The following is a 22,058-nucleotide window of genomic DNA, read 5'->3' as shown; positions in this document are numbered from 1 at the left end:
TTTATTACTTGATTATGTAATTAGTTTTGTGAGAAATTGATTTTATTAGAAATTACAGTGATAAATTAATAAATTAAAATTAAGTTTCGGGTCATTTCGGGTCGACCCGCCGCCCCGTAAACCTGAAATTTTCGGGTTCGGGTCAGCATACCTGACCCGTCACGGGTTGGCGGGTCGGGGTTCGGGTCAACAGATTTTCTGGCGGGTCTGTTGACCCGAACCCGACCCGCCAACCTGATTTGGACCCGAATTGCCACCCCTGACTGCAAGCGTGAAGGATTGATTTCATGATAATTTAGAGTTGCGGGATGAGGGAAAAAAACAGGGTGCAAATCAATAACAAAAAAAAATATAAAGTAAATAAATAAAAGGATAAGAGGAAAATGCTTGAATTGACGCTTAAAATGAATTTCGGTCTAGAAAAGCCACACTGCTTCGCAGGACGGGGTAGTTTAAAAGAATAACGCGAAAGGAACATGGCGGGTGCGATCATACCAGCACTAATGCGCCGGATCCCATCAGAACTCCGAAGTTAAGCGTGCTTGGGCGAGAGTAGTACTAGGATGGGTGACCCCCTGGGAAGTCCTCGTGTTGCACCCCTCTCTTTTTTGTTTCGAAATCCAAATTTCCTATTCGTTCTTTATCCTGTAGTAATTTAGCTCCGTCGGAACGATTGCTTAATATTTTGCTTCTTGTCGAAGCGTGAAGGAGGATCTGAAGGCGCGAGACAAATCAGGAACGGTACGGCTCGATCAAAGCCCGGATCGTCGCTCAAATTTGTCGGCGCAAATGTATCACCGCAACTAGGGGTGGCAATTTTCGACACGACACGAACCTAACACGAAATTAATGGGTTTGGGTTGAGGTTTCGGGAATTCGGGTCAGAATCGGGTTGGACCCGATGAACCCGAAAAGAAAACCGGTCGATTTCGGGTCAACCCGTGGTGACCTGATATGACCCGATATGACCCGTTTACGAATTAAAAATAATTTAATAAACATAAAAATAATTTTATCTAACTAAACTAAGTTATTCTTTTTTTCAAAGGCATTAATTACTTAATCCTAAACGAATTTATTTAATTTGAGTGAAGTTGAAATTATTATACTTGGACAAATAATATATTATATTATTTTTCACTTTTGTATTGTTTTAATTTATTTTATATTTTGCTTGGGATAAAACACTTTTACGGTGTTTAATTTATTTTAGATTTGATTTGGAATCATTTATTTAAATTTTTATTACTTGATTATGTAATTAGTTTTGTGAGAAATTGATTTTATTAGAAATTACAGTGATAAATTAATAAATTAAAATTAAGTTTCGGGTCATTTCGGGTCGACCCGCCGCCCCGTAAACCTGAAATTTTCGGGTTCGGGTCAGCATACCTGACCCGTCACGGGTTGGCGGGTCGGGGTTCGGGTCAACAGATTTTCTGGCGGGTCTGTTGACCCGAACCCGACCCGCCAACCTGATTTGGACCCGAATTGCCACCCCTGACTGCAAGCGTGAAGGATTGATTTCATGATAATTTAGAGTTGCGGGATGAGGGAAAAAAACAGGGTGCAAATCAATAACAAAAAAAAATATAAAGTAAATAAATAAAAGGATAAGAGGAAAATGCTTGAATTGACGCTTAAAATGAATTTCGGTCTAGAAAAGCCACACTGCTTCGCAGGACGGGGTAGTTTAAAAGAATAACGCGAAAGGAACATGGCGGGTGCGATCATACCAGCACTAATGCACCGGATCCCATCAGAACTCCGAAGTTAAGCGTGCTTGGGCGAGAGTAGTACTAGGATGGGTGACCCCCTGGGAAGTCCTCGTGTTGCACCCCTCTCTTTTTTGTTTCGAAATCCAAATTTCCTATTCGTTCTTTATCCTGTAGTAATTTAGCTCCGTCGGAACGATTGCTTAATATTTTGCTTCTTGTCGAAGCGTGAAGGAGGATCTGAAGGCGCGAGACAAATCAGGAACGGTACGGCTCGATCAAAGCCCGGATCGTCGCTCAAATTTGTCGGCGCAAATGTATCACCGCAACTAGGGGTGGCAATTTTCGACACGACACGAACCTAACACGAAATTAATGGGTTTGGGTTGAGGTTTCGGGAATTCGGGTCAGAATCGGGTTGGACCCGATGAACCCGAAAAGAAAACCGGTCGATTTCGGGTCAACCCGTGGTGACCTGATATGACCCGATATGACCCGTTTACGAATTAAAAATAATTTAATAAACATAAAAATAATTTTATCTAACTAAACTAAGTTATTCTTTTTTTCAAAGGCATTAATTACTTAATCCTAAACGAATTTATTTAATTTGAGTGAAGTTGAAATTATTATACTTGGACAAATAATATATTATATTATTTTTCACTTTTGTATTGTTTTAATTTATTTTATATTTTGCTTGGGATAAAACACTTTTACGGTGTTTAATTTATTTTAGATTTGATTTGGAATCATTTATTTAAATTTTTATTACTTGATTATGTAATTAGTTTTGTGAGAAATTGATTTTATTAGAAATTACAGTGATAAATTAATAAATTAAAATTAAGTTTCGGGTCATTTCGGGTCGACCCGCCGCCCCGTAAACCTGAAATTTTCGGGTTCGGGTCAGCATACCTGACCCGTCACGGGTTGGCGGGTCGGGGTTCGGGTCAACAGATTTTCTGGCGGGTCTGTTGACCCGAACCCGACCCGCCAACCTGATTTGGACCCGAATTGCCACCCCTGACTGCAAGCGTGAAGGATTGATTTCATGATAATTTAGAGTTGCGGGATGAGGGAAAAAAACAGGGTGCAAATCAATAACAAAAAAAAATATAAAGTAAATAAATAAAAGGATAAGAGGAAAATGCTTGAATTGACGCTTAAAATGAATTTCGGTCTACAAAAGCCACACTGCTTCGCAGGACGGGGTAGTTTAAAAGAATAACGCGAAAGGAACATGGCGGGTGCGATCATACCAGCACTAATGCGCCGGATCCCATCAGAACTCCGAAGTTAAGCGTGCTTGGGCGAGAGTAGTACTAGGATGGGTGACCCCCTGGGAAGTCCTCGTGTTGCACCCCTCTCTTTTTTGTTTCGAAATCCAAATTTCCTATTCGTTCTTTATCCTGTAGTAATTTAGCTCCGTCGGAACGATTGCTTAATATTTTGCTTCTTGTCGAAGCGTGAAGGAGGATCTGAAGGCGCGAGACAAATCAGGAACGGTACGGCTCGATCAAAGCCCGGATCGTCGCTCAAATTTGTCGGCGCAAATGTATCACCGCAACTAGGGGTGGCAATTTTCGACACGACACGAACCTAACACGAAATTAATGGGTTTGGGTTGAGGTTTCGGGAATTCGGGTCAGAATCGGGTTGGACCCGATGAACCCGAAAAGAAAACCGGTCGATTTCGGGTCAACCCGTGGTGACCTGATATGACCCGATATGACCCGTTTACGAATTAAAAATAATTTAATAAACATAAAAATAATTTTATCTAACTAAACTAAGTTATTCTTTTTTTCAAAGGCATTAATTACTTAATCCTAAACGAATTTATTTAATTTGAGTGAAGTTGAAATTATTATACTTGGACAAATAATATATTATATTATTTTTCACTTTTGTATTGTTTTAATTTATTTTATATTTTGCTTGGGATAAAACACTTTTACGGTGTTTAATTTATTTTAGATTTGATTTGGAATCATTTATTTAAATTTTTATTACTTGATTATGTAATTAGTTTTGTGAGAAATTGATTTTATTAGAAATTACAGTGATAAATTAATAAATTAAAATTAAGTTTCGGGTCATTTCGGGTCGACCCGCCGCCCCGTAAACCTGAAATTTTCGGGTTCGGGTCAGCATACCTGACCCGTCACGGGTTGGCGGGTCGGGGTTCGGGTCAACAGATTTTCTGGCGGGTCTGTTGACCCGAACCCGACCCGCCAACCTGATTTGGACCCGAATTGCCACCCCTGACTGCAAGCGTGAAGGATTGATTTCATGATAATTTAGAGTTGCGGGATGAGGGAAAAAAACAGGGTGCAAATCAATAACAAAAAAAAATATAAAGTAAATAAATAAAAGGATAAGAGGAAAATGCTTGAATTGACGCTTAAAATGAATTTCGGTCTAGAAAAGCCACACTGCTTCGCAGGACGGGGTAGTTTAAAAGAATAACGCGAAAGGAACATGGCGGGTGCGATCATACCAGCACTAATGCGCCGGATCCCATCAGAACTCCGAAGTTAAGCGTGCTTGGGCGAGAGTAGTACTAGGATGGGTCACCCCCTGGGAAGTCCTCGTGTTGCACCCCTCTCTTTTTTGTTTCGAAATCCAAATTTCCTATTCGTTCTTTATCCTGTAGTAATTTAGCTCCGTCGGAACGATTGCTTAATATTTTGCTTCTTGTCGAAGCGTGAAGGAGGATCTGAAGGCGCGAGACAAATCAGGAACGGTACGGCTCGATCAAAGCCCGGATCGTCGCTCAAATTTGTCGGCGCAAATGTATCACCGCAACTAGGGGTGGCAATTTTCGACACGACACGAACCTAACACGAAATTAATGGGTTTGGGTTGAGGTTTCGGGAATTCGGGTCAGAATCGGGTTGGACCCGATGAACCCGAAAAGAAAACCGGTCGATTTCGGGTCAACCCGTGGTGACCTGATATGACCCGATATGACCCGTTTACGAATTAAAAATAATTTAATAAACATAAAAATAATTTTATCTAACTAAACTAAGTTATTCTTTTTTTCAAAGGCATTAATTACTTAATCCTAAACGAATTTATTTAATTTGAGTGAAGTTGAAATTATTATACTTGGACAAATAATATATTATATTATTTTTCACTTTTGTATTGTTTTAATTTATTTTATATTTTGCTTGGGATAAAACACTTTTACGGTGTTTAATTTATTTTAGATTTGATTTGGAATCATTTATTTAAATTTTTATTACTTGATTATGTAATTAGTTTTGTGAGAAATTGATTTTATTAGAAATTACAGTGATAAATTAATAAATTAAAATTAAGTTTCGGGTCATTTCGGGTCGACCCGCCGCCCCGTAAACCTGAAATTTTCGGGTTCGGGTCAGCATACCTGACCCGTCACGGGTTGGCGGGTCGGGGTTCGGGTCAACAGATTTTCTGGCGGGTCTGTTGACCCGAACCCGACCCGCCAACCTGATTTGGACCCGAATTGCCACCCCTGACTGCAAGCGTGAAGGATTGATTTCATGATAATTTAGAGTTGCGGGATGAGGGAAAAAAACAGGGTGCAAATCAATAACAAAAAAAAATATAAAGTAAATAAATAAAAGGATAAGAGGAAAATGCTTGAATTGACGCTTAAAATGAATTTCGGTCTACAAAAGCCACACTGCTTCGCAGGACGGGGTAGTTTAAAAGAATAACGCGAAAGGAACATGGCGGGTGCGATCATACCAGCACTAATGCGCCGGATCCCATCAGAACTCCGAAGTTAAGCGTGCTTGGGCGAGAGTAGTACTAGGATGGGTGACCCCCTGGGAAGTCCTCGTGTTGCACCCCTCTCTTTTTTGTTTCGAAATCCAAATTTCCTATTCGTTCTTTATCCTGTAGTAATTTAGCTCCGTCGGAACGATTGCTTAATATTTTGCTTCTTGTCGAAGCGTGAAGGAGGATCTGAAGGCGCGAGACAAATCAGGAACGGTACGGCTCGATCAAAGCCCGGATCGTCGCTCAAATTTGTCGGCGCAAATGTATCACCGCAACTAGGGGTGGCAATTTTCGACACGACACGAACCTAACACGAAATTAATGGGTTTGGGTTGAGGTTTCGGGAATTCGGGTCAGAATCGGGTTGGACCCGATGAACCCGAAAAGAAAACCGGTCGATTTCGGGTCAACCCGTGGTGACCTGATATGACCCGATATGACCCGTTTACGAATTAAAAATAATTTAATAAACATAAAAATAATTTTATCTAACTAAACTAAGTTATTCTTTTTTTCAAAGGCATTAATTACTTAATCCTAAACGAATTTATTTAATTTGAGTGAAGTTGAAATTATTATACTTGGACAAATAATATATTATATTATTTTTCACTTTTGTATTGTTTTAATTTATTTTATATTTTGCTTGGGATAAAACACTTTTACGGTGTTTAATTTATTTTAGATTTGATTTGGAATCATTTATTTAAATTTTTATTACTTGATTATGTAATTAGTTTTGTGAGAAATTGATTTTATTAGAAATTACAGTGATAAATTAATAAATTAAAATTAAGTTTCGGGTCATTTCGGGTCGACCCGCCGCCCCGTAAACCTGAAATTTTCGGGTTCGGGTCAGCATACCTGACCCGTCACGGGTTGGCGGGTCGGGGTTCGGGTCAACAGATTTTCTGGCGGGTCTGTTGACCCGAACCCGACCCGCCAACCTGATTTGGACCCGAATTGCCACCCCTAACTGCAAGCGTGAAGGATTGATTTCATGATAATTTAGAGTTGCGGGATGAGGGAAAAAAACAGGGTGCAAATCAATAACAAAAAAAAATATAAAGTAAATAAATAAAAGGATAAGAGGAAAATGCTTGAATTGACGCTTAAAATGAATTTCGGTCTAGAAAAGCCACACTGCTTCGCAGGACGGGGTAGTTTAAAAGAATAACGCGAAAGGAACATGGCGGGTGCGATCATACCAGCACTAATGCGCCGGATCCCATCAGAACTCCGAAGTTAAGCGTGCTTGGGCGAGAGTAGTACTAGGATGGGTCACCCCCTGGGAAGTCCTCGTGTTGCACCCCTCTCTTTTTTGTTTCGAAATCCAAATTTCCTATTCGTTCTTTATCCTGTAGTAATTTAGCTCCGTCGGAACGATTGCTTAATATTTTGCTTCTTGTCGAAGCGTGAAGGAGGATCTGAAGGCGCGAGACAAATCAGGAACGGTACGGCTCGATCAAAGCCCGGATCGTCGCTCAAATTTGTCGGCGCAAATGTATCACCGCAACTAGGGGTGGCAATTTTCGACACGACACGAACCTAACACGAAATTAATGGGTTTGGGTTGAGGTTTCGGGAATTCGGGTCAGAATCGGGTTGGACCCGATGAACCCGAAAAGAAAACCGGTCGATTTCGGGTCAACCCGTGGTGACCTGATATGACCCGATATGACCCGTTTACGAATTAAAAATAATTTAATAAACATAAAAATAATTTTATCTCACTAAACTAAGTTATTCTTTTTTTCAAAGGCATTAATTACTTAATCCTAAACGAATTTATTTAATTTGTGTGAAGTTGAAATTATTATACTTGGACAAATAATATATTATATTATTTTTCACTTTTGTATTGTTTTAATTTATTTTATATTTTGCTTGGGATAAAACACTTTTACGGTGTTTAATTTATTTTAGATTTGATTTGGAATCATTTATTTAAATTTTTATTACTTGATTATGTAATTAGTTTTGTGAGAAATTGATTTTATTAGAAATTACAGTGATAAATTAATAAATTAAAATTAAGTTTCGGGTCATTTCGGGTCGACCCGCCGCCCCGTAAACCTGAAATTTTCGGGTTCGGGTCAGCATACCTGACCCGTCACGGGTTGGCGGGTCGGGGTTCGGGTCAACAGATTTTCTGGCGGGTCTGTTGACCCGAACCCGACCCGCCAACCTGATTTGGACCCGAATTGCCACCCCTAACTGCAAGCGTGAAGGATTGATTTCATGATAATTTAGAGTTGCGGGATGAGGGAAAAAAACAGGGTGCAAATCAATAACAAAAAAAAATATAAAGTAAATAAATAAAAGGATAAGAGGAAAATGCTTGAATTGACGCTTAAAATGAATTTCGGTCTAGAAAAGCCACACTGCTTCGCAGGACGGGGTAGTTTAAAAGAATAACGCGAAAGGAACATGGCGGGTGCGATCATACCAGCACTAATGCACCGGATCCCATCAGAACTCCGAAGTTAAGCGTGCTTGGGCGAGAGTAGTACTAGGATGGGTGACCCCCTGGGAAGTCCTCGTGTTGCACCCCTCTCTTTTTTGTTTCGAAATCCAAATTTCCTATTCGTTCTTTATCCTGTAGTAATTTAGCTCCGTCGGAACGATTGCTTAATATTTTGCTTCTTGTCGAAGCGTGAAGGAGGATCTGAAGGCGCGAGACAAATCAGGAACGGTACGGCTCGATCAAAGCCCGGATCGTCGCTCAAATTTGTCGGCGCAAATGTATCACCGCAACTAGGGGTGGCAATTTTCGACACGACACGAACCTAACACGAAATTAATGGGTTTGGGTTGAGGTTTCGGGAATTCGGGTCAGAATCGGGTTGGACCCGATGAACCCGAAAACAAAACCGGTCGATTTCGGGTCAACCCGTGGTGACCTGATATGACCCGATATGACCCGTTTACGAATTAAAAATAATTTAATAAACATAAAAATAATTTTATCTAACTAAACTAAGTTATTCTTTTTTTCAAAGGCATTAATTACTTAATCCTAAACGAATTTATTTAATTTGAGTGAAGTTGAAATTATTATACTTGGACAAATAATATATTATATTATTTTTCACTTTTGTATTGTTTTAATTTATTTTATATTTTGCTTGGGATAAAACACTTTTACGGTGTTTAATTTATTTTAGATTTGATTTGGAATCATTTATTTAAATTTTTATTACTTGATTATGTAATTAGTTTTGTGAGAAATTGATTTTATTAGAAATTACAGTGATAAATTAATAAATTAAAATTAAGTTTCGGGTCATTTCGGGTCGACCCGCCGCCCCGTAAACCTGAAATTTTCGGGTTCGGGTCAGCATACCTGACCCGTCACGGGTTGGCGGGTCGGGGTTCGGGTCAACAGATTTTCTGGCGGGTCTGTTGACCCGAACCCGACCCGCCAACCTGATTTGGACCCGAATTGCCACCCCTAACTGCAAGCGTGGAGGATTGATTTCATGATAATTTAGAGTTGCGGGATGAGGGAAAAAAACAGGGTGCAAATCAATAACAAAAAAAAATATAAAGTAAATAAATAAAAGAATAAGAGGAAAATGCTTGAATTGACGCTTAAAATGAATTTCGGTCTAGAAAAGCCACACTGCTTCGCAGGACGGGGTAGTTTAAAAGAATAACGCGAAAGGAACATGGCGGGTGTGATCATACCAGCACTAATGCACCGGATCCCATCAGAACTCCGAAGTTAAGCGTGCTTGGGCGAGAGTAGTACTAGGATGGGTGACCCCCTGGGAAGTCCTCGTGTTGCACCCCTCTCTTTTTTGTTTCGAAATCCAAATTTCCTATTCGTTCTTTATCCTGTAGTAATTTAGCTCCGTCGGAACGATTGCTTAATATTTTGCTTCTTGTCGAAGCGTGAAGGAGGATTTGAAGGCGCGAGACAAATCAGGAACGGTACGGCTCGATCAAAGCCCGGATCGTCGCTCAAATTTGTCGGCGCAAATGTATCACCGCAACTAGGGGTGGCAATTTTCGACACGACATGAACCTAACACGAAATTAATGGGTTTGGGTTGAGGTTTCGGGAATTCGGGTCAGAATCGGGTTGGACCCGATGAACCCGAAAAGAAAACCGGTCGATTTCGGGTCAACCCGTGGTGACCTGATATGACCCGATATGACCCGTTTACGAATTAAAAATAATTTAATAAACATAAAAATAATTTTATCTCACTAAACTAAGTTATTCTTTTTTTCAAAGGCATTAATTACTTAATCCTAAACGAATTTATTTAATTTGTGTGAAGTTGAAATTATTATACTTGGACAAATAATATATTATATTATTTTTCACTTTTGTATTGTTTTAATTTATTTTATATTTTGCTTGGGATAAAACACTTTTACGGTGTTTAATTTATTTTAGATTTGATTTGGAATCATTTATTTAAATTTTTATTACTTGATTATGTAATTAGTTTTGTGAGAAATTGATTTTATTAGAAATTACAGTGATAAATTAATAAATTAAAATTAAGTTTCGGGTCATTTCGGGTCGACCCGCCGCCCCGTAAACCTGAAATTTTCGGGTTCGGGTCAGCATACCTGACCCGTCACGGGTTGGCGGGTCGGGGTTCGGGTCAACAGATTTTCTGGCGGGTCTGTTGACCCGAACCCGACCCGCCAACCTGATTTGGACCCGAATTGCCACCCCTGACTGCAAGCGTGAAGGATTGATTTCATGATAATTTAGAGTTGCGGGATGAGGGAAAAAAACAGGGTGCAAATCAATAACAAAAAAATATATAAAGTAAATAAATAAAAGGATAAGAGGAAAATGCTTGAATTGACGCTTAAAATGAATTTCGGTCTAGAAAAGCCACACTGCTTCGCAGGACGGGGTAGTTTAAAAGAATAACGCGAAAGGAACATGGCGGGTGCGATCATACCAGCACTAATGCACCGGATCCCATCAGAACTCCGAAGTTAAGCGTGCTTGGGCGAGAGTAGTACTAGGATGGGTGACCCCCTGGGAAGTCCTCGTGTTGCACCCCTCTCTTTTTTGTTTCGAAATCCAAATTTCCTATTCGTTCTTTATCCTGTAGTAATTTAGCTCCGTCGGAACGATTGCTTAATATTTTGCTTCTTGTCGAAGCGTGAAGGAGGATCTGAAGGCGCGAGACAAATCAGGAACGGTACGGCTCGATCAAAGCCCGGATCGTCGCTCAAATTTGTCGGCGCAAATGTATCACCGCAACTAGGGGTGGCAATTTTCGACACGACACGAACCTAACACGAAATTAATGGGTTTGGGTTGAGGTTTCGGGAATTCGGGTCAGAATCGGGTTGGACCCGATGAACCCGAAAAGAAAACCGGTCGATTTCGGGTCAACCCGTGGTGACCTGATATGACCCGATATGACCCGTTTACGAATTAAAAATAATTTAATAAACATAAAAATAATTTTATCTAACTAAACTAAGTTATTCTTTTTTTCAAAGGCATTAATTACTTAATCCTAAACGAATTTATTTAATTTGAGTGAAGTTGAAATTATTATACTTGGACAAATAATATATTATATTATTTTTCACTTTTGTATTGTTTTAATTTATTTTATATTTTGCTTGGGATAAAACACTTTTACGGTGTTTAATTTATTTTAGATTTGATTTGGAATCATTTATTTAAATTTTTATTACTTGATTATGTAATTAGTTTTGTGAGAAATTGATTTTATTAGAAATTACAGTGATAAATTAATAAATTAAAATTAAGTTTCGGGTCATTTCGGGTCGACCCGCCGCCCCGTAAACCTGAAATTTTCGGGTTCGGGTCAGCATACCTGACCCGTCACGGGTTGGCGGGTCGGGGTTCGGGTCAACAGATTTTCTGGCGGGTCTGTTGACCCGAACCCGACCCGCCAACCTGATTTGGACCCGAATTGCCACCCCTAACTGCAAGCGTGAAGGATTGATTTCATGATAATTTAGAGTTGCGGGATGAGGGAAAAAAACAGGGTGCAAATCAATAACAAAAAAAAATATAAAGTAAATAAATAAAAGGATAAGAGGAAAATGCTTGAATTGACGCTTAAAATGAATTTCGGTCTAGAAAAGCCACACTGCTTCGCAGGACGGGGTAGTTTAAAAGAATAACGCGAAAGGAACATGGCGGGTGCGATCATACCAGCACTAATGCGCCGGATCCCATCAGAACTCCGAAGTTAAGCGTGCTTGGGCGAGAGTAGTACTAGGATGGGTGACCCCCTGGGAAGTCCTCGTGTTGCACCCCTCTCTTTTTTGTTTCGAAATCCAAATTTCCTATTCGTTCTTTATCCTGTAGTAATTTATCTCCGTCGGAACGATTGCTTAATATTTTGCTTCTTGTCGAAGCGTGAAGGAGGATCTGAAGGCGCGAGACAAATCAGGAACGGTACGGCTCGATCAAAGCCCGGATCGTCGCTCAAATTTGTCGGCGCAAATGTATCACCGCAACTAGGGGTGGCAATTTTCGACACGACACGAACCTAACACGAAATTAATGGGTTTGGGTTGAGGTTTCGGGAATTCGGGTCAGAATCGGGTTGGACCCGATGAACCCGAAAAGAAAACCGGTCGATTTCGGGTCAACCCGTGGTGACCTGATATGACCCGATATGACCCGTTTACGAATTAAAAATAATTTAATAAACATAAAAATAATTTTATCTAACTAAACTAAGTTATTCTTTTTTTCAAAGGCATTAATTACTTAATCCTAAACGAATTTATTTAATTTGTGTGAAGTTGAAATTATTATACTTGGACAAATAATATATTATATTATTTTTCACTTTTGTATTGTTTTAATTTATTTTATATTTTGCTTGGGATAAAACACTTTTACGGTGTTTAATTTATTTTAGATTTGATTTGGAATCATTTATTTAAATTTTTATTACTTGATTATGTAATTAGTTTTGTGAGAAATTGATTTTATTAGAAATTACAGTGATAAATTAATAAATTAAAATTAAGTTTCGGGTCATTTCGGGTCGACCCGCCGCCCCGTAAACCTGAAATTTTCGGGTTCGGGTCAGCATACCTGACCCGTCACGGGTTGGCGGGTCGGGGTTCGGGTCAACAGATTTTCTGGCGGGTCTGTTGACCCGAACCCGACCCGCCAACCTGATTTGGACCCGAATTGCCACCCCTAACTGCAAGCGTGAAGGATTGATTTCATGATAATTTAGAGTTGCGGGATGAGGGAAAAAAACAGGGTGCAAATCAATAACAAAAAAAAATATAAAGTAAATAAATAAAAGGATAAGAGGAAAATGCTTGAATTGACGCTTAAAATGAATTTCGGTCTAGAAAAGCCACACTGCTTCGCAGGACGGGGTAGTTTAAAAGAATAACGCGAAAGGAACATGGCGGGTGCGATCATACCAGCACTAATGCACCGGATCCCATCAGAACTCCGAAGTTAAGCGTGCTTGGGCGAGAGTAGTACTAGGATGGGTGACCCCCTGGGAAGTCCTCGTGTTGCACCCCTCTCTTTTTTGTTTCGAAATCCAAATTTCCTATTCGTTCTTTATCCTGTAGTAATTTAGCTCCGTCGGAACGATTGCTTAATATTTTGCTTCTTGTCGAAGCGTGAAGGAGGATCTGAAGGCGCGAGACAAATCAGGAACGGTACGGCTCGATCAAAGCCCGGATCGTCGCTCAAATTTGTCGGCGCAAATGTATCACCGCAACTAGGGGTGGCAATTTTCGACACGACACGAACCTAACACGAAATTAATGGGTTTGGGTTGAGGTTTCGGGAATTCGGGTCAGAATCGGGTTGGACCCGATGAACCCGAAAAGAAAACCGGTCGATTTCGGGTCAACCCGTGGTGACCTGATATGACCCGATATGACCCGTTTACGAATTAAAAATAATTTAATAAACATAAAAATAATTTTATCTAACTAAACTAAGTTATTCTTTTTTTCAAAGGCATTAATTACTTAATCCTAAACGAATTTATTTAATTTGAGTGAAGTTGAAATTATTATACTTGGACAAATAATATATTATATTATTTTTCACTTTTGTATTGTTTTAATTTATTTTATATTTTGCTTGGGATAAAACACTTTTACGGTGTTTAATTTATTTTAGATTTGATTTGGAATCATTTATTTAAATTTTTATTACTTGATTATGTAATTAGTTTTGTGAGAAATTGATTTTATTAGAAATTACAGTGATAAATTAATAAATTAAAATTAAGTTTCGGGTCATTTCGGGTCGACCCGCCGCCCCGTAAACCTGAAATTTTCGGGTTCGGGTCAGCATACCTGACCCGTCACGGGTTGGCGGGTCGGGGTTCGGGTCAACAGATTTTCTGGCGGGTCTGTTGACCCGAACCCGACCCGCCAACCTGATTTGGACCCGAATTGCCACCCCTAACTGCAAGCGTGAAGGATTGATTTCATGATAATTTAGAGTTGCGGGATGAGGGAAAAAAACAGGGTGCAAATCAATAACAAAAAAAAATATAAAGTAAATAAATAAAAGGATAAGAGGAAAATGCTTGAATTGACGCTTAAAATGAATTTCGGTCTAGAAAAGCCACACTGCTTCGCAGGACGGGGTAGTTTAAAAGAATAACGCGAAAGGAACATGGCGGGTGCGATCATACCAGCACTAATGCGCCGGATCCCATCAGAACTCCGAAGTTAAGCGTGCTTGGGCGAGAGTAGCACTAGGATGGGTGACCCCCTGGGAAGTCCTCGTGTTGCACCCCTCTCTTTTTTGTTTCGAAATCCAAATTTCCTATTCGTTCTTTATCCTGTAGTAATTTATCTCCGTCGGAACGATTGCTTAATATTTTGCTTCTTGTCGAAGCGTGAAGGAGGATCTGAAGGCGCGAGACAAATCAGGAACGGTACGGCTCGATCAAAGCCCGGATCGTCGCTCAAATTTGTCGGCGCAAATGTATCTCCGCAACTAGGGGTGGCAATTTTCGACACGACACGAACCTAACACGAAATTAATGGGTTTGGGTTGAGGTTTCGGGAATTCGGGTCAGAATCGGGTTGGACCCGATGAACCCGAAAAGAAAACCGGTCGATTTCGGGTCAACCCGTGGTGACCTGATATGACCCGATATGACCCGTTTACGAATTAAAAATAATTTAATAAACATAAAAATAATTTTATCTAACTAAACTAAGTTATTCTTTTTTTCAAAGGCATTAATTACTTAATCCTAAACGAATTTATTTAATTTGTGTGAAGTTGAAATTATTATACTTGGACAAATAATATATTATATTATTTTTCACTTTTGTATTGTTTTAATTTATTTTATATTTTGCTTGGGATAAAACACTTTTACGGTGTTTAATTTATTTTAGATTTGATTTGGAATCATTTATTTAAATTTTTATTACTTGATTATGTAATTAGTTTTGTGAGAAATTGATTTTATTAGAAATTACAGTGATAAATTAATAAATTAAAATTAAGTTTCGGGTCATTTCGGGTCGACCCGCCGCCCCGTAAACCTGAAATTTTCGGGTTCGGGTCAGCATACCTGACCCGTCACGGGTTGGCGGGTCGGGGTTCGGGTCAACAGATTTTCTGGCGGGTCTGTTGACCCGAACCCGACCCGCCAACCTGATTTGGACCCGAATTGCCACCCCTAACTGCAAGCGTGAAGGATTGATTTCATGATAATTTAGAGTTGCGGGATGAGGGAAAAAAACAGGGTGCAAATCAATAACAAAAAAAAATATAAAGTAAATAAATAAAAGGATAAGAGGAAAATGCTTGAATTGACGCTTAAAATGAATTTCGGTCTAGAAAAGCCACACTGCTTCGCAGGACGGGGTAGTTTAAAAGAATAACGCGAAAGGAACATGGCGGGTGCGATCATACCAGCACTAATGCGCCGGATCCCATCAGAACTCCGAAGTTAAGCGTGCTTGGGCGAGAGTAGTACTAGGATGGGTGACCCCCTGGGAAGTCCTCGTGTTGCACCCCTCTCTTTTTTGTTTCGAAATCCAAATTTCCTATTCGTTCTTTATCCTGTAGTAATTTAGCTCCGTCGGAACGATTGCTTAATATTTTGCTTCTTGTCGAAGCGTGAAGGAGGATCTGAAGGCGCGAGACAAATCAGGAACGGTACGGCTCGATCAAAGCCCGGATCGTCGCTCAAATTTGTCGGCGCAAATGTATCACCGCAACTAGGGGTGGCAATTTTCGACACGACACGAACCTAACACGAAATTAATGGGTTTGGGTTGAGGTTTCGGGAATTCGGGTCAGAATCGGGTTGGACCCGATGAACCCGAAAAGAAAACCGGTCGATTTCGGGTCAACCCGTGGTGACCTGATATGACCCGATATGACCCGTTTACGAATTAAAAATAATTTAATAAACATAAAAATAATTTTATCTAACTAAACTAAGTTATTCTTTTTTTCAAAGGCATTAATTACTTAATCCTAAACGAATTTATTTAATTTGAGTGAAGTTGAAATTATTATACTTGGACAAATAATATATTATATTATTTTTCACTTTTGTATTGTTTTAATTTATTTTATATTTTGCTTGGGATAAAACACTTTTACGGTGTTTAATTTATTTTAGATTTGATTTGGAATCATTTATTTAAATTTTTATTACTTGATTATGTAATTAGTTTTGTGAGAAATTGATTTTATTAGAAATTACAGTGATAAATTAATAAATTAAAATTAAGTTTCGGGTCATTTCGGGTCGACCCGCCGCCCCGTAAACCTGAAATTTTCGGGTTCGGGTCAGCATACCTGACCCGTCACGGGTTGGCGGGTCGGGGTTCGGGTCAACAGATTTTCTGGCGGGTCTGTTGACCCGAACCCGACCCGCCAACCTGATTTGGACCCGAATTGCCACCCCTGACTGCAAGCGTGAAGGATTGATTTCATGATAATTTAGAGTTGCGGGATGAGGGAAAAAAACAGGGTGCAAATCAATAACAAAAAAATATATAAAGTAAATAAATAAAAGGATAAGAGGAAAATGCTTGAATTGACGCTTAAAATGAATTTCGGTCTAGAAAAGCCACACTGCTTCGCAGGACGGGGTAGTTTAAAAGAATAACGCGAAAGGAACATGGCGGGTGCGATCATACCAGCACTAATGCACCGGATCCCATCAGAACTCCGAAGTTAAGCGTGCTTGGGCGAGAGTAGTACTAGGATGGGTGACCCCCTGGGAAGTCCTCGTGTTGCACCCCTCTCTTTTTTGTTTCGAAATCCAAATTTCCTATTCGTTCTTTATCCTGTAGTAATTTAGCTCCGTCGGAACGATTGCTTAATATTTTGCTTCTTGTCGAAGCGTGAAGGAGGATCTGAAGGCGCGAGACAAATCAGGAACGGTACGGCTCGATCAAAGCCCGGATCGTCGCTCAAATTTGTCGGCGCAAATGTATCACCGCAACTAGGGGTGGCAATTTTCGACACGACACGAACCTAACACGAAATTAATGGGTTTGGGTTGAGGTTTCGGGAATTCGGGTCAGAATCGGGTTGGACCCGATGAACCCGAAAAGAAAACCGGTCGATTTCGGGTCAACCCGTGGTGACCTGATATGACCCGATATGACCCGTTTACGAATTAAAAATAATTTAATAAACATAAAAATAATTTTATCTAACTAAACTAAGTTATTCTTTTTTTCAAAGGCATTAATTACTTAATCCTAAACGAATTTATTTAATTTGAGTGAAGTTGAAATTATTATACTTGGACAAATAATATATTATATTATTTTTCACTTTTGTATTGTTTTAATTTATTTTATATTTTGCTTGGGATAAAACACTTTTACGGTGTTTAATTTATTTTAGATTTGATTTGGAATCATTTATTTAAATTTTTATTACTTGATTATGTAATTAGTTTTGTGAGAAATTGATTTTATTAGAAATTACAGTGATAAATTAATAAATTAAAATTAAGTTTCGGGTCATTTCGGGTCGACCCGCCGCCCCGTAAACCTGAAATTTTCGGGTTCGGGTCAGCATACCTGACCCGTCACGGGTTGGCGGGTCGGGGTTCGGGTCAACAGATTTTCTGGCGGGTCTGTTGACCCGAACCCGACCCGCCAACCTGATTTGGACCCGAATTGCCACCCCTAACTGCAAGCGTGGAGGATTGATTTCATGATAATTTAGAGTTGCGGGATGAGGGAAAAAAACAGGGTGCAAATCAATAACAAAAAAAAATATAAAGTAAATAAATAAAAGGATAAGAGGAAAATGCTTGAATTGACGCTTAAAATGAATTTCGGTCTAGAAAAGCCACACTGCTTCGCAGGACGGGGTAGTTTAAAAGAATAACGCGAAAGGAACATGGCGGGTGCGATCATACCAGCACTAATGCACCGGATCCCATCAGAACTCCGAAGTTAAGCGTGCTTGGGCGAGAGTAGTACTAGGATGGGTGACCCCTTGGGAAGTCCTCGTGTTGCACCCCTCTCTTTTTTGTTTCGAAATCCAAATTTCCTATTCGTTCTTTATCCTGTAGTAATTTAGCTCCGTCGGAACGATTGCTTAATATTTTGCTTCTTGTCGAAGCGTGAAGGAGGATCTGAAGGCGCGAGACAAATCAGGAACGGTACGGCTCGATCAAAGCCCGGATCGTCGCTCAAATTTGTCGGCGCAAATGTATCACCGCAACTAGGGGTGGCAATTTTCGACACGACACGAACCTAACACGAAATTAATGGGTTTGGGTTGAGGTTTCGGGAATTCGGGTCAGAATCGGGTTGGACCCGATGAACCCGAAAAGAAAACCGGTCAATTTCGGGTCAACCCGTGGTGACCTGATATGACCCGATATGACCCGTTTACGAATTAAAAATAATTTAATAAACATAAAAATAATTTTATCTAACTAAACTAAGTTATTCTTTTTTTCAAAGGCATTAATTACTTAATCCTAAACGAATTTATTTAATTTGTGTGAAGTTGAAATTATTATACTTGGACAAATAATATATTATATTATTTTTCACTTTTGTATTGTTTTAATTTATTTTATATTTTGCTTGGGATAAAACACTTTTACGGTGTTTAATTTATTTTAGATTTGATTTGGAATCATTTATTTAAATTTTTATTACTTGATTATGTAATTAGTTTTGTGAGAAATTGATTTTATTAGAAATTACAGTGATAAATTAATAAATTAAAATTAAGTTTCGGGTCATTTCGGGTCGACCCGCCGCCCCGTAAACCTGAAATTTTCGGGTTCGGGTCAGCATACCTGACCCGTCACGGGTTGGCGGGTCGGGGTTCGGGTCAACAGATTTTCTGGCGGGTCTGTTGACCCGAACCCGACCCGCCAACCTGATTTGGACCCGAATTGCCACCCCTGACTGCAAGCGTGAAGGATTGATTTCATGATAATTTAGAGTTGCGGGATGAGGGAAAAAAACAGGGTGCAAATCAATAACAAAAAAATATATAAAGTAAATAAATAAAAGGATAAGAGGAAAATGCTTGAATTGACGCTTAAAATGAATTTCGGTCTAGAAAAGCCACACTGCTTCGCAGGACGGGGTAGTTTAAAAGAATAACGCGAAAGGAACATGGCGGGTGCGATCATACCAGCACTAATGCACCGGATCCCATCAGAACTCCGAAGTTAAGCGTGCTTGGGCGAGAGTAGTACTAGGATGGGTGACCCCCTGGGAAGTCCTCGTGTTGCACCCCTCTCTTTTTTGTTTCGAAATCCAAATTTCCTATTCGTTCTTTATCCTGTAGTAATTTAGCTCCGTCGGAACGATTGCTTAATATTTTGCTTCTTGTCGAAGCGTGAAGGAGGATCTGAAGGCGCGAGACAAATCAGGAACGGTACGGCTCGATCAAAGCCCGGATCGTCGCTCAAATTTGTCGGCGCAAATGTATCACCGCAACTAGGGGTGGCAATTTTCGACACGACACGAACCTAACACGAAATTAATGGGTTTGGGTTGAGGTTTCGGGAATTCGGGTCAGAATCGGGTTGGACCCGATGAACCCGAAAAGAAAACCGGTCGATTTCGGGTCAACCCGTGGTGACCTGATATGACCCGATATGACCCGTTTACGAATTAAAAATAATTTAATAAACATAAAAATAATTTTATCTAACTAAACTAAGTTATTCTTTTTTTCAAAGGCATTAATTACTTAATCCTAAACGAATTTATTTAATTTGAGTGAAGTTGAAATTATTATACTTGGACAAATAATATATTATATTATTTTTCACTTTTGTATTGTTTTAATTTATTTTATATTTTGCTTGGGATAAAACACTTTTACGGTGTTTAATTTATTTTAGATTTGATTTGGAATCATTTATTTAAATTTTTATTACTTGATTATGTAATTAGTTTTGTGAGAAATTGATTTTATTAGAAATTACAGTGATAAATTAATAAATTAAAATTAAGTTTCGGGTCATTTCGGGTCGACCCGCCGCCCCGTAAACCTGAAATTTTCGGGTTCGGGTCAGCATACCTGACCCGTCACGGGTTGGCGGGTCGGGGTTCGGGTCAACAGATTTTCTGGCGGGTCTGTTGACCCGAACCCGACCCGCCAACCTGATTTGGACCCGAATTGCCACCCCTAACTGCAAGCGTGGAGGATTGATTTCATGATAATTTAGAGTTGCGGGATGAGGGAAAAAAACAGGGTGCAAATCAATAACAAAAAAAAATATAAAGTAAATAAATAAAAGGATAAGAGGAAAATGCTTGAATTGACGCTTAAAATGAATTTCGGTCTAGAAAAGCCACACTGCTTCGCAGGACGGGGTAGTTTAAAAGAATAACGCGAAAGGAACATGGCGGGTGCGATCATACCAGCACTAATGCACCGGATCCCATCAGAACTCCGAAGTTAAGCGTGCTTGGGCGAGAGTAGTACTAGGATGGGTGACCCCCTGGGAAGTCCTCGTGTTGCACCCCTCTCTTTTTTGTTTCGAAATCCAAATTTCCTATTCGTTCTTTATCCTGTAGTAATTTAGCTCCGTCGGAACGATTGCTTAATATTTTGCTTCTTGTCGAAGCGTGAAGGAGGATCTGAAGGCGCGAGACAAATCAGGAACGGTACGGCTCGATCAAAGCCCGGATCGTCGCTCAAATTTGTCGGCGCAAATGTATCACCGCAACTAGGGGTGGCAATTTTCGACACGACACGAACCTAACACGAAATTAATGGGTTTGGGTTGAGGTTTCGGGAATTCGGGTCAGAATCGGGTTGGACCCGATGAACCCGAAAAGAAAACCGGTCGATTTCGGGTCAACCCGTGGTGACCTGATATGACCCGATATGACCCGTTTACGAATTAAAAATAATTTAATAAACATAAAAATAATTTTATCTAACTAAACTAAGTTATTCTTTTTTTCAAAGGCATTAATTACTTAATCCTAAACGAATTTATTTAATTTGTGTGAAGTTGAAATTATTATACTTGGACAAATAATATATTATATTATTTTTCACTTTTGTATTGTTTTAATTTATTTTATATTTTGCTTGGGATAAAACACTTTTACGGTGTTTAATTTATTTTAGATTTGATTTGGAATCATTTATTTAAATTTTTATTACTTGATTATGTAATTAGTTTTGTGAGAAATTGATTTTATTAGAAATTACAGTGATAAATTAATAAATTAAAATTAAGTTTCGGGTCATTTCGGGTCGACCCGCCGCCCCGTAAACCTGAAATTTTCGGGTTCGGGTCAGCATACCTGACCCGTCACGGGTTGGCGGGTCGGGGTTCGGGTCAACAGATTTTCTGGCGGGTCTGTTGACCCGAACCCGACCCGCCAACCTGATTTGGACCCGAATTGCCACCCCTGACTGCAAGCGTGAAGGATTGATTTCATGATAATTTAGAGTTGCGGGATGAGGGAAAAAAACAGGGTGCAAATCAATAACAAAAAAATATATAAAGTAAATAAATAAAAGGATAAGAGGAAAATGCTTGAATTGACGCTTAAAATGAATTTCGGTCTAGAAAAGCCACACTGCTTCGCAGGACGGGGTAGTTTAAAAGAATAACGCGAAAGGAACATGGCGGGTGCGATCATACCAGCACTAATGCACCGGATCCCATCAGAACTCCGAAGTTAAGCGTGCTTGGGCGAGAGTAGTACTAGGATGGGTGACCCCCTGGGAAGTCCTCGTGTTGCACCCCTCTCTTTTTTGTTTCGAAATCCAAATTTCCTATTCGTTCTTTATCCTGTAGTAATTTAGCTCCGTCGGAACGATTGCTTAATATTTTGCTTCTTGTCGAAGCGTGAAGGAGGATCTGAAGGCGCGAGACAAATCAGGAACGGTACGGCTCGATCAAAGCCCGGATCGTCGCTCAAATTTGTCGGCGCAAATGTATCACCGCAACTAGGGGTGGCAATTTTCGACACGACACGAACCTAACACGAAATTAATGGGTTTGGGTTGAGGTTTCGGGAATTCGGGTCAGAATCGGGTTGGACCCGATGAACCCGAAAAGAAAACCGGTCGATTTCGGGTCAACCCGTGGTGACCTGATATGACCC

The 22,058-nt window shown here is 39.8% G+C and overlaps 18 non-coding genes across 18 annotated transcripts; all 18 read left to right on the top strand.

The window, feature by feature from the left end:
• Positions 1–481: 481 nt before the first annotated feature.
• LOC140030402 (5S ribosomal RNA) lies at positions 482–600 on the top strand. Its single transcript, XR_011834316.1, has one exon. It is a non-coding gene; the product is annotated as a 5S ribosomal RNA (ribosomal RNA).
• A 1,122-nt stretch (positions 601–1,722) lies between these two features.
• LOC140029584 (5S ribosomal RNA) lies at positions 1,723–1,841 on the top strand. The gene has a single exon (XR_011833490.1). It is a non-coding gene; the product is annotated as a 5S ribosomal RNA (ribosomal RNA).
• A 1,122-nt stretch (positions 1,842–2,963) lies between these two features.
• LOC140030401 (5S ribosomal RNA) lies at positions 2,964–3,082 on the top strand. Its single transcript, XR_011834315.1, has one exon. It is a non-coding gene; the product is annotated as a 5S ribosomal RNA (ribosomal RNA).
• A 1,122-nt stretch (positions 3,083–4,204) lies between these two features.
• On the top strand, positions 4,205–4,323 carry LOC140031051 (5S ribosomal RNA). The gene has a single exon (XR_011834972.1). It is a non-coding gene; the product is annotated as a 5S ribosomal RNA (ribosomal RNA).
• Positions 4,324–5,445: 1,122 nt separating this feature from the next.
• On the top strand, positions 5,446–5,564 carry LOC140030400 (5S ribosomal RNA). The gene has a single exon (XR_011834314.1). It is a non-coding gene; the product is annotated as a 5S ribosomal RNA (ribosomal RNA).
• A 1,122-nt stretch (positions 5,565–6,686) lies between these two features.
• On the top strand, positions 6,687–6,805 carry LOC140031050 (5S ribosomal RNA). Its single transcript, XR_011834971.1, has one exon. It is a non-coding gene; the product is annotated as a 5S ribosomal RNA (ribosomal RNA).
• A 1,122-nt stretch (positions 6,806–7,927) lies between these two features.
• Positions 7,928–8,046, top strand: LOC140029583 (5S ribosomal RNA). Its single transcript, XR_011833489.1, has one exon. It is a non-coding gene; the product is annotated as a 5S ribosomal RNA (ribosomal RNA).
• Positions 8,047–9,168: 1,122 nt separating this feature from the next.
• LOC140030068 (5S ribosomal RNA) lies at positions 9,169–9,287 on the top strand. Its single transcript, XR_011833982.1, has one exon. It is a non-coding gene; the product is annotated as a 5S ribosomal RNA (ribosomal RNA).
• A 1,122-nt stretch (positions 9,288–10,409) lies between these two features.
• LOC140029582 (5S ribosomal RNA) lies at positions 10,410–10,528 on the top strand. The gene has a single exon (XR_011833488.1). It is a non-coding gene; the product is annotated as a 5S ribosomal RNA (ribosomal RNA).
• Positions 10,529–11,650: 1,122 nt separating this feature from the next.
• On the top strand, positions 11,651–11,769 carry LOC140030399 (5S ribosomal RNA). The gene has a single exon (XR_011834313.1). It is a non-coding gene; the product is annotated as a 5S ribosomal RNA (ribosomal RNA).
• A 1,122-nt stretch (positions 11,770–12,891) lies between these two features.
• LOC140029581 (5S ribosomal RNA) lies at positions 12,892–13,010 on the top strand. The gene has a single exon (XR_011833487.1). It is a non-coding gene; the product is annotated as a 5S ribosomal RNA (ribosomal RNA).
• A 1,122-nt stretch (positions 13,011–14,132) lies between these two features.
• On the top strand, positions 14,133–14,251 carry LOC140031593 (5S ribosomal RNA). Its single transcript, XR_011835514.1, has one exon. It is a non-coding gene; the product is annotated as a 5S ribosomal RNA (ribosomal RNA).
• A 1,122-nt stretch (positions 14,252–15,373) lies between these two features.
• LOC140030398 (5S ribosomal RNA) lies at positions 15,374–15,492 on the top strand. Its single transcript, XR_011834312.1, has one exon. It is a non-coding gene; the product is annotated as a 5S ribosomal RNA (ribosomal RNA).
• A 1,122-nt stretch (positions 15,493–16,614) lies between these two features.
• On the top strand, positions 16,615–16,733 carry LOC140029580 (5S ribosomal RNA). The gene has a single exon (XR_011833486.1). It is a non-coding gene; the product is annotated as a 5S ribosomal RNA (ribosomal RNA).
• Positions 16,734–17,855: 1,122 nt separating this feature from the next.
• LOC140029882 (5S ribosomal RNA) lies at positions 17,856–17,974 on the top strand. The gene has a single exon (XR_011833797.1). It is a non-coding gene; the product is annotated as a 5S ribosomal RNA (ribosomal RNA).
• A 1,122-nt stretch (positions 17,975–19,096) lies between these two features.
• LOC140029579 (5S ribosomal RNA) lies at positions 19,097–19,215 on the top strand. The gene has a single exon (XR_011833485.1). It is a non-coding gene; the product is annotated as a 5S ribosomal RNA (ribosomal RNA).
• A 1,122-nt stretch (positions 19,216–20,337) lies between these two features.
• Positions 20,338–20,456, top strand: LOC140029578 (5S ribosomal RNA). Its single transcript, XR_011833484.1, has one exon. It is a non-coding gene; the product is annotated as a 5S ribosomal RNA (ribosomal RNA).
• Positions 20,457–21,578: 1,122 nt separating this feature from the next.
• Positions 21,579–21,697, top strand: LOC140029577 (5S ribosomal RNA). The gene has a single exon (XR_011833483.1). It is a non-coding gene; the product is annotated as a 5S ribosomal RNA (ribosomal RNA).
• The last annotated feature ends 361 nt before the right edge of the window (positions 21,698–22,058 follow it).

Source organism: Coffea arabica, chromosome 11e, assembly GCF_036785885.1.
Source record: "Coffea arabica cultivar ET-39 chromosome 11e, Coffea Arabica ET-39 HiFi, whole genome shotgun sequence".
In the NCBI taxonomy this organism is placed as follows: Eukaryota; Viridiplantae; Streptophyta; class Magnoliopsida; order Gentianales; family Rubiaceae; genus Coffea; species Coffea arabica.
This window is presented reverse-complemented; position numbering and strand designations above follow the sequence as displayed.